This window comes from Eptesicus fuscus, chromosome 15 (genome assembly GCF_027574615.1).
Source record: "Eptesicus fuscus isolate TK198812 chromosome 15, DD_ASM_mEF_20220401, whole genome shotgun sequence".
Classification (NCBI taxonomy): domain Eukaryota; kingdom Metazoa; phylum Chordata; class Mammalia; order Chiroptera; family Vespertilionidae; genus Eptesicus; species Eptesicus fuscus.
The window spans coordinates 6,911,809-6,921,392 of NC_072487.1; positions in this window are offsets into that span (position 1 = coordinate 6,911,809).

Below are 9,584 nucleotides of genomic sequence, written 5' to 3' on the forward strand. Positions count from 1 at the left end.
CAGTCTCCCAGAGGTCCCAGCAGGGTTAGACCCCTGTTGTCAGGGATGGTAGGCGTTCCTCTCCTCTCTGCCTCTACTGCCCAAGGTTCCTGAAATTATCTCCCAAATGCACTTCTTGCACAGCAAGCTGTGTCTCAAACACAGCTTCGAATTAACATTATGCTGCGTAATAGTTGTATTTATCTTATTGGCACACCTTTGTGCATTGCAACCATGTGATATCCCTTAGAGCCATGGTCTGCAAACTGTGGCTCGCGAGCCACATGTGGCTCTTTGGCCCCTTGAGTGTGGCTTTTCCACAAAATACCATGGCCTGGCCAAGTCTATTTTGAAGAAGTAGCGTTAGAAGAAGTTTAAGTTTAAAAAATTTGGCTCTCAAAAGAAATTTCAATCGTTGTACTGTTGATATTTGGTTCTGTTGACTAATGAGTTTGCCGACCACTGCCTTAGAGTAACCTGAGTCTGCTGGACTATCTACCGTACAGGTGACTTAAATTCCATGTCAGTGAGTAGGAGGACCTCAGAATATGTCTGCAGTCCCATCATTTCTCATCACCGCTTCTGCTGGACTCTAGTCCAAGCCACCATCATCTCTACTGGATTGTTGCAGGAGCCTTCTGCTGGTCTCCCTGCTTATTCCCTCAGCCCTGCATGGTCTAGTCCAGGAGTCGCAACCTTTTTCAGTAAAGAGTCAGATAGTAAATATTTTAGGCTTGGTGGCATGTAAACAGCCATAGATAACACACAAATAAAATTTGAATTTCACACTGAAGCCGGTTTGGCTCAGTGGATAGAGCGTCGGCCTGCAGACTGAAGGGTCCCAGGTTCGATTCCGGTCAAGGGCATGTACCCTGTGGGGTGTGCAGGAGGCAGCTGATCGATGTTTCTCTCTTGTCGATGTTTCTAGCTCTCTATCCCTCTCTCCCCCAACTCACCCCTTCCCAGATATGCTGGGCACTCCCACATACTGTTTGTAGTTCCTGCACGGATTCTGTAAGTGGGCCCCATCTCACAGGTGAGAACACCAGCTCACATGGGGGCACCTGGGGACTGTATTCCTTTCAGGTCAGAGTCCGAAGCCCCTGGTTCGCCTCCTCCCTGCTCCCCACGCCTGTGTGAAGGGCTGTCTAGAGAAAAACATGCGTGTTTTGGAACGAGTGGCAGCGCCCCACACAGGCAGGCCTGCAGCTGCCCCGAGGGAAAGCATATTCTGACCAACAGAGCCGTTGGAGGAGCAAGGGCCAGCAGAAAGGTTGTAAAACCCTCAGAGGCTGAAACGGAGGCAGCGGCTGGTTCCTGCCCATCAGGTCCGTTCTCTCCCGAGGGGGCTGGAGGGTGACCAGCGTGTCCGCAAGCCCTTGGGGATCAGTCAGGAGCAGCAAGAGGACACCCCCCGCTGCTTCCAGGAAGACGTGTGCCGCTCCCACTCCGAGACCCCGGCCCATGATGGGGACTGTTTTAGGACCTACTGAGGCAGGTCTTGAAGCAGGAAATGGAGTGGGGATGGGGGCAATGGGGGCACGCGAGGAGACCGCCTTTTGGACTGTGGCGGGGAGCGGGGGAGGGAGTCAGAGAGCCCACAGGGCACCTTGAGGCAGCCTCACCCTCGCGGGTTGGGTCCTGAGGCAGCAGACGCTACTGGAGCGGGAGATGCAGAGCGTGGCCTCTGGAGCCAGAAGGGCTGGCTGAAATCCGGTTCTGCTGTAGGATCTCCAGACGTCCCTTACCGCTCGGATGCCCTAGCCCATGAGAGGGGCCTTGCCGCCTGCAGGCTGACTGTGAGGCTCCATAGATGTTGGCAACTCATTTAGCACGGCCCGCCTCTTACCAAGCAATCCCGAAAGGTCTCGGTTCTTTTCGTTGTTACTATTATTCTTTTGCGATTAAGACTTTTAAAGCCTGTCTCTCATGCCCATTATCCAAATACATTCCAACTCTTCAAGTCATTTTTGGATTCAGGGAATGGGAAGTGATTTGTGCTCAGAGAACATTCTGGCAAGGACTTCGGGAAACGGTTGTCTTGGACAAGGCTGAGGTCCTCCGTCTGTAAGACGGGCTAGCTAGCAGGACTACCTCTTGTGCGGCAGCTGGGATTAAAGAGGAGAATCCACATTTCAGCAGTGTCCGGCCCATAGAAACCATAGAAAATCCATAAGAATGACAGCAAGTACCTTGATTATTCTAATTAATCACATCATCGTTACCATAGTCGCTTTAAATTTTGGGACCTGAAGTCCGTTTTTGGTTTTCCTATTTAGTTATGCAGAATTGCCTAGTGTTCTGTTCACTCGCTGATTACCATTTCCCCCGGAGACAACTTTACCGGAATTTTGTCCGTTCACACATGTGCACGGGGGTCCCCTGGCACTGCAGCAGGTCCTGTGAGCCTCCTGGCCGCCGGGAGTCAGGCCTGCTTTTCCGTCCATTTACCTTCAGCAGAGACTTGAGACAGCGGGTCTTCATGGTGATTGATTTTGCTCAGGCCACATCTGGGGGCATTTTTGTTTGTCACAGCTGAAGTGGGGGTTGCTACTGTCCTCCCCAGGATGCTGCTAAGCACCCTAAAATGCACAGGACAGTCCCCACACCAAAGATGTGCCTCGCTCAAGTGTCCACAGTGCCGAGGCTGAGAAATCCTGGCCTGTCCTCTGTCCTTGCTGCTCCCCCCACACCCTCCCTGCTTGAGAAATGCCGGGGACAGGCTCTGAGGACGCTGGTCTGTCGCACCAGGCACTGTTTCTGAGAAAAGCAAGTCGTGGGGATTGCATTGCTATTTTTTCCCTTTTGCAAAGAACACAAGCACAGAGTGCCGAGGACTGAGAGCACCCCCTCCTTCCGACTGGGTGTCCCCCCTCTGGCTCCTGTGCCCTGGCTGCGGGTGGCGGGGGGTGGGGGTGAGCATCGCCTCAGCTGAAGCAACCTTCCCCGTTGGAATGAAACTTTGAAGGAATGCACAGAACATGAGCGCGGAGGACTGTTTGCCCAAGACGAGGAGGGGGCAGGGACTGTGTTTGGTGGGCCGATGCTGCTGAACTTTCAACCCTTCTTGGCAATGTTTGCTGGTCAGAAAGAAAAGCCAGCTGTGCTTGGACAGCACTTTACACAAACAGACAACACAGACTGTTATCTCCTAAATTGGAGGCTTTCTGCGCTGTCTTCTCATGTGGGCACTGGGCTCGGCAGGAAGACCACCCACAGGCAAGCACACCGCACCTCCCAGGGCGGGCCTGCAACCACCCACCATTCCCGCCACCTGTGCTGGGCGGGTTATCAGATGTGAAGGAGCCAGTTAATAACTGTTTATAAGCTATAAATGCAAGTGGTCATGGCAGGGAGCTGATGAACGTTTTGGGGGCAAATTATTTGTGTAGCTGACTGTCATTTGCACCCCTCTCAGCAGCTTGAAAGTATGTGCTTCAGGTTACAGGACGTCTAGATGGCTGTTTGCAGCGAGGGTTCCTATGGCGGTGCCGCCGGTGGTCTCGGTTCAGGCCACAGGCAGTGACAACAGCCCTGGACATTTTCAGCTTTCCTGGTCATCAGATCTTTTTACTTAACTCTGTTTGGGGGTTAAAGGGTAATTCCGAAACTAGAACTCCCTAAAGTATTTCATGCGCTTTGGAGTCTCAAATCTCAACTTGGGGTTGAAATGCGTGGACAGAGTCGTTTTAAAAGTGAACTGTTACCAGCTCCATTCGTTTGGGTGGGTGTTTTTTTCCTGCTCAGAGAAAGTGAGGACAGGAGGCTGCACTGAAACAACTGCAGGTCCGGAATTGAGCCTTTGGGGCTTGCACAAAGAAGCATTTCAGTAAACAATATGGTTGCTCAAGAACCGCCCAGGCTTCCTCTGATGGGCAGTTACTGGATTAAAAGGCTAAAAAGAGAGTGTGGGAAATGGACATTTAAATAACAAAAGTGACATCTGTGTTTTCACCTGAGGTGTCTGGAAGGGGGAAGAGCTCCCTGGCCCCGCTCCACTTCCCCTTTTTCATCCCTGGAAGCCAAGGTTGGGAACTGGGCATGAGCAGAAGTCTGAGCCACTGGTGTGGGGCGTGGGGATGGCTAATTTTAGGCCGTGTTGGGGCGGAAGGGGGCGGGGGGACACCAGGAGAGTGCCCACAGGGCCGGGTCCAGGCCTCTCTGCTCTTACTGGGCTGTGGACGCTTCAGCAAGTACCTTAACTACTCTGACCCGTGTCCTATTTGCCACCAGGAAGATTCTAGTGGCAAGGTGCTGCTGGGATCTGCAGCAGTTTCCCTGGGAACCATCCCTGGGAATTCCTAATTGGGCTGAAGAAAAGACCTTTCATAGACAAGGTCATGAGCCATTCAAGGACATAGGGAATTGGCAGCAGTGTCCCAGGGTGTGGTCAGGGGAGACGGGACTGAAGAGCAGAGGAGACCTTAAGGAGATTGGGCTTGAATGGACCTCCAGGGGTGGTCAGGTTTGGGTGGGGACTGAAAGAGGGAGGATTCCCTGGCCAGAGGCGCAACAGGATGTCCACAGAGGCTTTCAGAGCGACAGTTCATCTGTCCCAAAGACACTGTGCAGCTGAGATTGGGAAAGCAGATCATGGCCACACTGTGAAGCGCTGGTCAGCCCTTTCCTTAATGCCTCCGCAGGAGGGCTGGGAAGCTGTGGTTGTTTTAGGCAGGCGGGTCTTCCAGAAAGGCCTGATGCCAGAGGGAGAGAAATAGGTGACAGTGGAGGGCAGCTGGACCAGAGAGGAGGAGTCAAGAGACCCTTGAAAAGAGTCCACTGAGCTCAATGAGGAGAATCAGCAAGACCAGGGCTGGAGTCGGGCCTGAGCCTGAGTGACTGGAGAAGGGAAATGCCTTCCACAGAAACTGGCAAATTCTGAAGAAGGAAAGGAGATCTTTGCTCCCTATATTTTGAATTTTGGGGGCAAAGCCCCCACCCCAAGTCTTTTTTGGATATTGATGATTTTAAGCTGGTCATTTTTATGAAAACAAAAAAACCAAGAAGAGCCTTTTACCTCCCACTTAGCCGTCTAAAGGAATTCAGAGAAAAACCTGCTTAAATGGAGCTATCACCGTAGCATAATGTGAGCTAGGTGTGGCGGGCAGGGAGGAGCCTAGCAATGTCCATTTGTTGGACTCCCCTCTGTGCCCCTGGTTTCTGGGCGGCTCAGAAAGTCCAGCAAAAACTTGTTTACCATGTTTCTCCTTGTCATCTACCTGTGAATTGCCTTCCTGCCCTTAGGCATCCAAACCACTACCCCTATTTCTCCTTAGCTCAAAATGGCCTATACACCTCCACTCACCTATCTGTCCTCGGGCCTCATATTCTTATGGAGTCCTTGTATGCATATACATGATAAATTTGGTTATTTTTTCCGTTAATCTGTCTTTATGTCAATCTCAGCCAGAGCAATTGGAAATATAGACGTGGAGTTTGAAAGGGTGTCTTTGCTTTTCTATATCCCTGATTAGGTTGCTCCCACAGCCAGGGTAGCAGTGATGTCCTGGAACAGAGTATAGCATACCTCGGAGATAGTGCCGGTTCAGTTCCAGACCACTAAAGCGAGTATCACAATAACGTGAGACATGATTTTTTTGTGTGTTTTCCCAATGTATATGAAAGTTATGTTTACACTCTACTGTTTATTCAGTTGTAAGCCTATAAGCTATAAGTTATTACACTTTACAGCAATAGCATTGTCTTAAAAATGTACACATTTTTAAAAAATACTTTATTGCTAAAAAATGCTAATCATCATCTGAGCTTCTGCGAGTTGTAAACTTTTTACTGATGGAGGGTCTTGTCTTGATGTTGATGGCTACTGACTGGTCAGGGTTGTGGTTTCTAAAGGTCAGAGTGGCTGTGACAATTTCTTAAAATAAGACAACAATGAAGTTTGCCATATTGATTAACTCTTCCGTTCACAAATGATTTCTCTGTAGCATGTGATGCTGTATGATAGCATTTTACCCACAGCAGAATTTCTTTCAAAGTTGAAGTATATCCTCTCAAACATGGCCACTGCTTTATTAACTAAGTTAATGTGATCTTCTAAATTCTGGTTCTCATTGTAACAATCTTCATAACCTCTTTACCAGAAGTAGTTTCCATCTCAAGAAACCACATTTTTTACTCATCCATAAGAAGCAACTCGTCATCCATTAAAGTTTGATCCTGAGATTATAGCAATTCAGTCACATCTGCAGGGTTCACTTCTAATTCTAGTGCTCTTGCTATGTCCACCACATCTGCAGTTACTTCCTCCAAGTGAGTCTTGAACCTCTCAAAGTCATCTGTGAGGGTTGAAACCAACTTCTTCCAAATTCTTCTTAATAGTAATAGTTTGACCTCTTCCCATGAATCATAAATGTTCTTAATGGCATCTAGAATGGTGAATCCTTTCCAGAAGATGCTTAATTTTATTTGCCCAGATTCATCAGAGAAATCACTATTTATGGCAGCTATAGCCTTATAAAATGTATTTCTTTAATAATAAGACTTGAAAGCCAAAATTACTCTCTGATCCATGGGCTGCAGAAGGGGTGCTGTGTTAGCAGGCACGAACACAATATAATCTCATTGTACATCTCGATCCGAGCTCTTGGGTGACCAGGTGCATTGTCAGTGAGCAGTACTATTTTGAAAGCAGCAGTTACCAAGAGTGGGTTTAACATATTCAATAGACCATGTTGTAAGCAGATGTGCTCTTATCCAGACTTTGTCGTTCCATTTACAGAGCACAGGTGTTATCAGTGGAAGGGGGCCCTCATCCCCACCTGCTGCTTGTGGGAGGGGCTTCTTGTGATAGCCTGAGAAAAGAATTTCCCGAGACTCACACAGGAAGGTGAGATATTACAGAAAGCTTTATTTCTGTGGAATCAAACCCCTGAGTTTCCAAGGTCCCATTTCCCTTGTACCCCCAAGGAAGAAGTGTAGCTGTGACTTCAGCAGAGCTGGAATCAAAGCCAGTGTCCAGAATTGTTGCTTCATGTTGGAGCAGTGTCCAGCCCAGCACCGAGCTAGCTTAGCTTGTGCTCCCTGCTGCAGTTCATCAGTCCATTGCATGTGGGATCCGCAGGGTCACATGGCTTGGAGGGAACACAGGCAGGAGCAAAGCCAAAGGAACCAGAGAGCTGAGAGCCAGGAGAGTGAACTCCTTTGTTTAAGCGAACTCCAATTGCCCTGCCTACTGTAGCCAATCCATGGTTACCCAGGCTTGACTGACAGGCATTTTCCCTGTGTCACCCCAACTCATTGAGCATGTGCCCATCTTCCCCTGTGTTGGATCCCTTCGCTCAGTGACCTGCAGGAAATGAGCTGGTGGTTCCCTGGGGAGTGTGAAATTGCAGCTTCCTGGTGAAGCTGCCCAAATGACATGCCTATAATGTCTGACTTCCCTCTTTGCTCCTTCCCTATTATTAATAACTAGCTAATTACAATGGTATCACAGGCAGAGTATATTTAGTAGAATTCTGAAGGACCCTAGGATTTTTGGAATAGTCAATGAGCATTGGCTTCAACTTAAAGTCACCAGCTTCATTAGCCCCTAACAACAGAGTCAGCCTGTCCTTTTGTTACCTGAGGAGATAGGTTCTTCCACGATGTCACAGGAAATGAATTTCAGGAACACATGCATAAGAGATGGCAAGATTTATTAGAGCACCCTGGCAAAGGCTTCTGCCTCAATGAGGTGCTTCCTCAGCAGGTCCAGCAGCGGAAGCTGGTCAACATTGTTGATCTGTCCCCAGAGACACCGTGACAAATGTCTCATTCATGTCCAGGTGGTTCAGCTCCGCCTCACTGCAGAAGAAGTCTAGCTTCTGGGGCCACAAGCCCACACTTCTGCCCACCAGGCCCAGAAGAATGAGGGCCCAGAGCGGCAATGTCATTACCCACAGCACCCGAGGCTTTGGTAGGCAGCACTGTCTCTGCTCCTGGCTGTGCCCTACCCCATGCAACTGCCAAAAAGAGACCAGGCCTTTGTTAAGCTTTGCTATATTTCCTTGGACATGGCAGAGAGTAGGCTTTCTTTCAAACTATCCAAACTCTCTCCTGGCTTTTCCTGAGCTTGTGTCCTTATCCTATCCGATCTTTCCCCCAGATTTTTCCAGGTTTGTCTCCTCCCTTTAAGGTCACCATTTTGGCTCCGACTGTGCCCGTGCCCAGTGGGAGACTTGCCCCTGTGCCATCTTCTCCCTCCCCTGTTAGTGGGGGTGACGCCGGGGTGACTGTGAAGCTCAGTCAGGCTTCATTAGAATCTGCTGCTGATTGGTTTACTCCCTCCCTTTTGGTTAATATCTAACTAGTTGCCTACTACAACACATTGAGGCTTTGAAGCAAGACATTTCTTTTCTCTATGTATGGAAGTCCTAGATGGCATCTTCTTCCAATATACAGCTGTGTCATCTGCACTGAAACTCTGTTGCTCAGTGTAGCCACCTTCATTAATTATCTTGGCTAGATCTGCAGCTTCCACATCAGCACTTGCTGCTTCACCGGCACTTTGATGTGAGGGAGACAGCTTCTTTCCTTAAGCCAGTGGTCGGCAAACCGCAGCTCGCGAGCCACATGCGGCTCTTTGGCCCCTTGAGTGTGGCTCGGCGTTAGAACCACTTCTTCAAAATAGACTCGCCCAGGCCAAAAACCAACTTCTGCTCATGGGCCGCGAAGTTTCAATCGCACTGTACGTGTGCGCCCGCACGTGGTATTTTGTGGAAGAGCCACACTCAAGGGGCCAAAGAGCCGCATGTGGCTTGCAAGCCGCAGTTTGCCGACCACTGCCTTAAACCATATGAACCAACCTCTACTAGCTTCCACCTTTTCTTCTGCAGCTTCCTCCCCTCAGTCTTCATAGAATTGAAGAGAATTAGGGCTTTACTCAGAGTAGGCTCTGGTTTAAGAAAATGTGCCTAGTTTGAGCTTTTAGCCAAACCACTAAAACTTTCTCCATATCAGCAGCAAGGCTGTTTCACTTTCTTGTCATTTGTGTGTTCATTGCAGTAGCACTTTTAATTTCCTTCAAGAACTTTTCCTTTGCATTCACAACTTGGCTAACCTGTTTGGCACAAAAGGCTGTTGAAGGCTTAAAAAAAAATTAACATTTTTCTTCCCACTTTCTAAGTTCTTCTAGCTGGGTTAATAATCAAATTAGCAGACAGATTGTTAATAGGAAAAAATAAAAATTTAACACATATGCACAGGGAATTCACAAGAGCATCAAAGACAGTGAGGCAACATTGGGTGTACAAGACATTTTTGGACAAAGGAGAAAGGTGGAGTGAGAATAGGCAATTTACAGGTAGTTGAGGGAGAATGGAACACACATGACAGGAAAATCCACAGGGAGCATCTAGCTAAGAGGCTTAAAGCCCTCTTATTTACCGTACTTACTTCAAATCAGGCTAAGGGGAGCATCCGAAAATGTCCTTCCCCAAGCCGGTTTCTCTGTCTGCATCTCTTGGGCAGGAAAGGGGGGAAGGTCAAAGTTTCTTTCTGAGTCTTGTTTCTTAATAAACAACTTAAAATCAATATCCCCAAAAAACAGCTTCAGGGGGGCAAAATTTCGGTCCCCTTCAAGGCCTACTTTTTGCCTATCTGTATTT